The following is a 9014-nucleotide window of genomic DNA, read 5'->3' on the forward strand; positions in this document are numbered from 1 at the left end:
GTGAGCAAGCATCCTCCTACCTCTGGATCTTTGCACATGTTGCTGCCTTCCTGAAATACTTTCCTGCCTGTTTCCTTGGAAAGAACTTCTTTGACCTAAGAAACAAGGCAATAATTACTCTTAACTCCTTAAATATTTCATTCATAGCATTAATTCAGTTACATATTTATGTAAGCATTTGATTAATATTGTTATACAGTATTCAAAATACCCCAGCATGAATAGTGAGGCATGTGTGTGTAAACAGGTTAAACCTAACCTGTATCTACCTTTTAGAGCTAGACAGTAATCTTATAAAGTGAGCAAGTTTAAACTAATCTGTATCAACAGTGTAGAGTTGCCTTACTACACAAGGAATACAGAAGTAATGAAATTTGGCGTATTCGAGATATATGATTGGTTGGGAGGAAGGCAGCAAACCCATTACCCTTGTATGGGTAAGATTTAAAAAATCGGTGAACCCATTAGTCTATTCCATTGGTACTTATGGTCCAGAGCCCAACCAAGATATGGCACAAAGTAGGCATTCATTTGTTGAGTAAATAAGCAAAGTAATTAACTTAGTATTCACTGTGAGGTTAGCTAATATATAGAATAAAACTAAAAACCTAATTCAGAGATAAAAATCAATACTTTATTTTTTGCTGTATGTTTGAAATACTTTGCTGTTAAGTAGAGTGAGGTGAGCATCTGTAGTTTGTTTCAGATTACTAATACCTTTATTAATATGTAACTCACTAACATAAAATTATTCCATTTAAAGTATATAATTCAGCAGATTTTAGTATATTCACAGAGTTCTGCAACCATCACCACGATATAATTTAGAACAATTTAATCATCCCCAAATGAAACCCCAAACATGTTAGTGGTCACTTCCCATCCTCCTAGTAATTTACTTGTGCTGCTATAGATTTGCCCATTCTGTATACTTTATATAAATAACTGACTCCTTCCCCTAAGCATAATGTTTTCGAAGGTTATTCATATTGTAGCTTGTATCAGTACTTTCTTCTGTTTTATTGCAAATATCATTCCATTGTTTGGAAACACCACATTTTGTTTATCCAACTCATCCGTTGATGGACATTTGGGTTGTTTTCACTGTTTGGTTATTGTGAGTAATGCTGTGGGAACATTTCTATATGAGTTCTTGGGTGGACATATGTTTTTATTTCTCTTGTATTAATTTCTTAATACAAATTATTTTTTCAATTTCTCTTGTATTAATTTCCTATAGCGGCTGTAACAAATTATCACACACTAAGTGCCTGAAAACAACATGCATTTATTATCTTACAGATCTGGCAGTCTTAATTCTAAATCAGTTTCACTGGCTAAAATGAAGGTGTTGGCAGGGCTGTTATCCTTCTGAAGGCTCTTGGGGAGCCTTTTCCAACTTCCAGAGGTCACCTGCCAGCCATGGCATCATTCCCACTTCTGTTTCCATCATCTTATCTCTTTTTCTCTTCCTTCTATTGTCACATCTCTAACTCACTCTGCTTTCATTGTCACATAGCTTTCTCTGACTCTGACCATCCTGCCTTTGTCTTTTAAGGACCCTTGTGATTGCATTGGATACACAGATCATCTAGGACAGTCTCCCCGTCTCAAGACACTTAATTTAATCACAGGTGCAAAGTTTCAGGTTTCAGGGACGAGGACGTGGATATCTCTGGGAAGTGTGAGTCCTACAACTTTTTCTTTTTCAAATTTTGTTGGCTATTCTAGGTTCCTTGAACTCCTACAAAATTTTAGGACCATCTTGTCAATTTCTGCCCAAAAGCCAGCTGAAATCTGATAGAGATTGTGATGGATCTGTAGATCGATTTAAGGAACATTGCCATTTTTACAATATTAAGTCTTCGGATGCATGAACCTGGGATGTCTTTCCATGTATTTAAATATTCTTTAATTTCCTTCAAAGATGTTTTGTAGTTTTCAATGTACAAGTCTCACATTCCTTTTGTTAAATTTACACCTAAGTATTTTATTCTTTTTGATGCTATTGTAAATGGAATTTTTTTCTTAATTTTACTTTTGGATAGTTCTTTGTAAGTATACATGGATACAACTGATTTTTTATTAATCTCTTATCCTGTTACCTTTCTGAACTCATTTGCAGATTCTAAAATTTTTTTAGTGGATTCCTTAGGATTTTCTATATTAAATAAAATGTCATCTGCAATTAGAAATTTTTTACTTCTTTTCCAATCTGGAGGCCTTTTATTTATTTTTCTTGCATAATTGCTATGGTTAGAATGTCTGGTACAATATTGAATAGACGTGGCAAGAGTGGATATTGTTGTTCCTGATCTTAGGGGGAAAACATTCTGTCTTTCACCATTAACTATGACATCAGCTGCAGATTTTTTTTATTTTAATGGATTCTTTTTATCACGTTAAGGAAGTTTTCTTTTATCCCTAGCTTGTTGATTTTTTTTTTTTTTTTATCAAGAAGAAGTGTTAGGTTTTGTCAAATGTCTTTTCTGTGTCTTTTGAGATAACCATGTATTTTTTATTCTTTATTCTATTAATATAGTATATTACTTTGATTAACTTTCAGTTGTTAAACCAACTTTAATTCTTTTAGGCATAATTTTCTTTGGTTCTTAGAATATATTTATAATAGTTGATTTAAAATAGTTCTTTAGGAAATTCAACATTTGGGCCCCCTTAGGAACTTCTTTTTACCGCTTTAATTCCTTTGTATGGTTTTTACCTTTCTGTTTCTCTGCGTATCTCTTTATTTTTTTATACCAAATTGGGCATTTTAGATAATATAATGTGGCAACTCTGAATACCAGATTTCACTCCACTCCCCAGTTTGTTACTGTTGTTCTTTTGCTGTTCCTGTTTTTTTGTTTATCAACTTTTCTTAACTTATTCTGTAAAGTCTGCATTCCCTGTATTGTTAAGTCACCGAAGTTTTTTTTTAGTTAGCTTAGTGGTCATCTAATAATTGGTCAGAGGTTTCCTTACATGTCTTCAGCCAATGATTTTTCCGCACTTTGCTGAAGGGAGTCTGTGTGTGTTGGGAAGTGCTTTCAATGCTCAGGTAGCTTACAACTCTATGTTAGCTTTCACGTACTCTTGTACAGGACCTAAAAGTCAGTCAGAGATGGGAGACTGGGGCCCCTTCAGTTGTTTTTGGGAATGCACACAGCCCTGCACATGTGCATGGCCTTCTTTATTCCTAAGAATATGTCCCAGCTTTTCAAAGCCCCTGGTGAACATCTCATTCTGTAGATCTTCCTTTTAAGTTTTCGGCAGGCTCTTATTTCGCCCAGTTGTTACGGCAGCCTCAGGCTACTATGATGCTAAACAATTGCCATTGATTGTTTTCAACAAATGCTCTCGGAATGGGCTTTTCTGGCAGAGCAATCTCCAAGTCAGGTCAAATAATGACTGTAAACACGGCTTTTCCAGGAAGCTGCGAGTCAGGTCAGATAGTGACATTGATCTGGTGATGGGAGCTTTGGGGAAGTTCAAAATCAAGTCTGTCCCTTCTAGTGGCTGCAAAGCTGCTGGTTTTCAAGGCTCTTACGGAACTTGGGAGAGGACAGTGGCAGTAGGACAAGTTAAGAGGTCACAAAACCCTGGTTCTTACTGATGTTCAACTGTTTTTCTTAAATAAATGCCCCTCAATCTTTGCAAGACTTTCAGTAATTTTGAGTTCTTGAAAAATTGATTTTGATGATGTTCACCCTTGTTTTGTTGCTTTTATGGAGACACAGATTTACATCAGTCTCATGCTGATATAAATGCTACCCCCTCCACAAAAATCTCACTGATTTGTTAATATTTGCATATCTTCACTGATTAGAAATAGAAATTATGAAACTAAAATCAGAGAAACAAATGATTCAATTTTGGTTAAAATTAAAATAGACTATAAGTCACAGTTGTATATAATAAGCTTTAAGAAAGAATCAGATTGGTTATCAAGTATTTTGAATTTTAAAGTATTCTTTCTGTAAAATAAGAATGTTTATAATACAGAGCTCAGATAGTAGTTCAAAGAAGAAAGAACATATAGACAAAAGGGGGAAAATATTAGTTTTATTTATACCAGTCCTGATAATTACCCAAGCTCTTCAATAGGACTAGAAAATTCATCTACTTCTTGGATCAATCTTAAGCACAAAATTCTTATTTAATTTTCCTGATGCATAGCCTCCAACTGAGAAGCATGTAAAACATTCTAGTCTTTATTTCGTCAATATATTATACTGGTTGTAAGATACGGAATTTGTTCATTAAGTTTGTAAGTGAATGTACCAGTATTGTGTTAATCACTACAAAATTTATATAAGCTCTTCTGGGAATAAGGAAAGCCACAGACCTTGGGATCAAATTTTTTCCTCCCATACTGCATTAAATAAAATGTGAACTGAGAGATTCAAATTCAAATGCAAGAAGAAGCCTGGAGTTTTTGACAGAGAGTAGGTTGCTACTGAACATTATCTCCATCCAGTGTATGTGATACACACAGTTGAGTGTACTGATACAGACATGGTTAAATTTATATAGGTCACTACCAATTCTTCCAGCACTAGGGATAAAAGGGGACTGTTAATGTTTTAGACAATGCTATAGGGTACAGGAAAACAATTTATAAAATACTATAAGCTCTTTTTAAAAATTGAGGGTACTTTTATGTTTTCACTTCTCATAGTAGATGTTTTGGATTGGTACCGATGACATCTTTTTTAAAAAACTTTCGTTGATTCATTATGACAAAAGAAGCACCTGGTGATTTGACGTTTTCTAAATTGTGCCTTTTCCTCCAAACACTTGTTTCTGTACAAAGCCTTTGGGAAGAACCCAGGAGTGAAGAAGTCCAGTTGCCATGCTCTGGGCAGTTAAGTGGTGGGAGTTAAGTGCTATTCAGTTCTGACCACAAGCACCCCCTTCTTGAACTGAGTCAAGTGGGCTCAAAGGTGACTCATGACTGCTTTTGAGCAAGAGGCAGTTATTGATGAGTCAGCTGGAGCAACATGTCTTTCTTGCAGAGAGCTGAGTCAGAGCAAACTTAAGGCAAATATTCTGACAGCTTTTGAAGAAGAATTTGCAAGTTGTTCCCTCCAGTGTGGCACAAGCCCAGATAACTGAACAGCATTTAAGAGTTTTTTTCAGTTGTGTCTGGTGTTTTTCTTTCTTTAAAAAAAATGACTCCAAAGTTTCCACTTGAGTTCCAATCAATACGCTGTAGATGGGCCAAATCATCCTGGCAGAGGGAAGAACTGAGATTGTATTCCTGAGGACGGTGCCAGGAGGTAGGGTTCTCCAAGGGAGGGAAGGGGTAAGTGCGGAAGCTCCAGAGACGTGGTGGCAGCAGAGTTAGATGGACGCACACAGCCAGACTTGAGGCTGTGGGCTGCTCACTGGTGAATATTGGCAGGCACTCGGCTCATCTCCTTGCTTCACCACTTTGTGACTTAAGCATTGACTACATCATCACCTCCTTTCTCCAGCCCCTGAAATGTATGTACCTTTTCTGCAAAAATATGTGCTTGTATAGCTGAATATCCTTTTAGTAAATTAAAACATATTCTTTCACTGACATAATATTTTTGAGATTTGTTCTTCTCCTCGCTGATTGATATTTAGTTGGCAGTGATAGTGACATATTAGCTTCAAATGTCTCTGTTCTCAGCTTCTTTGACAAGGAGTTAATGACTTTTAATGGAGAAATTAAGAAAAAGCTCTCTGCTTGGAGATATTTGTATAGATCTCCAAATATTAAATATATAACAGTAAATACTTCCTCAAGAACAGGGCAGCTATCCCCACAGCCACGGTGGGGCTGACAAATGGGGACTGGTGGCCAGTTCATGCATCACACTCTCTTACCTAAGAATAGCAGCCTTCATCCAGAACTACCCTAGTTGTTTTAAGTTCCAATCAGGTTCCAGAGTTCTGAAATAGTTGATTCCAAATGGTTTTTCCAGTTGAATGGCTGCTTTGTTAGAGGGAGAAACTCCTAGATCTTCCTACCATTTTGCATCATGTCACTTGTATGAAAGTATTTTGAAATTCATGTAAATGGTATCTATCTATCTATTTATCTATCTAAATTTTCATTTCTTACTTTTCATCAGTCATTTTTAAAAATTATAGTGAAATACACATAACATGAAATTTACCATCTTAATCATTTTTAAGCGTACAATTCAATGGCATTAAGTATATTCACCCTGTCGAACTAATATCACCACCATCCATTCCCAGAACTCTCTTCATCTTGAAAAAACTGAAACTCTGTACCCACTAAGTAACAACTCCCCATCCACCCTCCCCCACGGACCCTGGCAACAACCATTCTACTTTTTTGTCCCTGTGAATTTGACTGCTCTGGGGACCTCATTAAGTGGACCTACTGTTTATCCTTTTGTGACTGACTCATTTCACTTAGCATAATAGCCTCCAGGTACATCCATGAGTCAGAATTTCCCTCTTTGAAGAGGCTGAATAATATTTCATTGTATGAATACATCACATATTGTTTATCCATTCATCCACTGATGGACATTTGGGTTGCTTTTGGCTGTTGTGAATAATGCTGCTATGAACAGGGATGTAAAAATATCTGTTTAAAGTCCCTGCTTTCAATTCTTTTGAGTATATACCGGGAAGTAGAATTGCCAGATCATAGGGTAATTCTGTTTAATTTTTGAGCAATCACCATACTGTTTTCCACAGCAGCTGCATCATTTTACATTGCTGCCAACTGTAAGGAATTCCAGTTTCTCCACATCCTCACTAATGCTTGCTATTTTCAGGTCTTTTTTTTTTTTTTTTTTTTTTTTAAATAGTAGCCACTGTAATAGGTGTGATGTTTTTCAGAGCCATACCTATTTCTTCCAACGGCCACATTATACTCCACTAATGTGGCTACACATCATTTTATATTCTCTCTCAGGGTAGACACCCTGTGTGATGTGTGCATCTCCTCACTATCTAAATAAAGCTGTAGTAACATATTTGCTCTTGTCCATTTGTGAATCTGTGTAAAACCATATTGGGCATATATGCCCAGGAATGGAATTGCTGGATCTCAATGTATTAGGATTTGTGTATTCTTAATTTGACTAAGGAGCCTAAGTAAAACCAGACTGCTCTCTGAAATGGCTACACTGGTTTATATTCCTACCAACAATGTATGAGGATTCCATAGCTCAACAATCTTTTACCAAAACTTAGCATTATGCAAACTTCCTATCATATGCAGTCTTACATGCCCGAACTTAATTTGTATTTGTCTAACTTCTAATTATTTTGAGCATTTCTTCCGATGATCATTAATTTTTTGAGCTTTCTATATTAAAACTTCCTTGTTCATACCTTTGACTCATTTTAAATTTTGAGTTGCTGTACATTTTTGTATTTGTTATTGTTTGTTTTTGTTATTGTTTTGTTTTTTGACTGGCAGATTAGCTTTGATATTCTGGAATTAGTCACTGTTTTTTTAGACATTGTTTATTCTTCTACTCTGTCATGTATTTGTTAATTTGTCCAAGGTGTGTTTCATTAAATAGAAATTCTTAATTTTTAAATACTCTAATTCAACAATATTTTAACCTATGCATTACATTATTTTATTCTAATTAGTCTTTCCCTGCCCTTAGTTCACAAAGTTACTTCTACGTTTTATTCTATGAACTTCATTGTTTTACCTTTCCTATTTAAGTTTTTATCTACCTTTCTATGTAGTGTTATTAGGAAGAGATTGTTTGATTTTTCTCCATATAATGAGATTTTCTTTCCATATATTTTCTTCACATAATTTTCCCTACACTATCTCGAATCAAGTTGTCTTTTCTCCATCAGTTTGCAATGCCCTCCTCATCATATATTTTGTTCCTGGATATACACAGGTCTGTTTCTGCACTTTCCATCCCATTTCAATGCTCTATTTACCTGTTTGTTTCTTCACCAAGGACACAGTATTTTTTAATCACAATGATTTTTATACTTTAAATGATATAAAATTGCTAATATTTATCATTTTGATTTACAAAAAAGGTAATTTCATATGGTTGCACTTAACAGTATGTCTTAATATCTGATGGGGCAAGTTCTCCAAGTTCTCTCTCTTTTTTTTATATATATATAAAGTTGATTTGTCTCTACACACATTTGTTCTGCTTTATAAATTCCAGAATTAATTTAATGAATTTCTTATAAATATCTGACTACTATTTTGATTGAGTTTCATTGAATTTTAGATCAATATAGAGACAATCAATACTTTTATAATATTAAGCCAGCTCATTTAACAGCATGGCATGTCTTCATTTGTTCAAATAAACTTTTTTATGCTCTTTATTAAAGTTTTAAATTTTTCCCCACAGAATTCTCATGCATTCCTGATTTAGTTAATTCCTAGATCTTTTATAATATCTGTTATTTTGAAAAATATCATTTTTAATTTTATTCTGAGTCCATCTCTACTGGAATGGAGAAATACTATTGATTTTTCTTGATCGATCTTCTATCCATATAACTTGTAGAACTCTCTTTTTACTCTTAATCATTTTCTATTAGAAGTTTGTTGATTCGATTTATTTTTCTAGATAGATGGCAATATTATCTGTAAACAAGGGCAGTTTTAGCTTTCTTTCCAATCTTTAAAACTATTTCCTTTCCTTTCCCAATAAAATTAAGCAATACTATATGGAAACACTGGTGGTAATAGGGAATGCTTATTTGTTCTCAGTCTTAAAGAGAAATTTTAGTTTCTCCATGCTTGAAACCTTTAACATCTGGAATTCTCTTTGTACATCTTACCCCTTGAAATGACCTCAGAACATTCAACCAGCTGCCTAGCTCGGATCTCTTGTCTTCAGGCTTTAAAAATCCGAGGTAGTTATTGTTTCAGCCATAAACAGGGAAGAGCGTAATTGGTTTTTGCACTGTGTATCTCCCTGGTCCCTGTGCTATAGTCAAAGCCGCAACTCTTTGTATTTATATAGAAAATTACTCAAATCTTTTTTTTTTTTTTTTTTTTT

The sequence above is a fragment of the Physeter macrocephalus genome, chromosome 18 (genome assembly GCF_002837175.3).
Source record: "Physeter macrocephalus isolate SW-GA chromosome 18, ASM283717v5, whole genome shotgun sequence".
In the NCBI taxonomy this organism is placed as follows: domain Eukaryota; kingdom Metazoa; phylum Chordata; class Mammalia; order Artiodactyla; family Physeteridae; genus Physeter; species Physeter macrocephalus.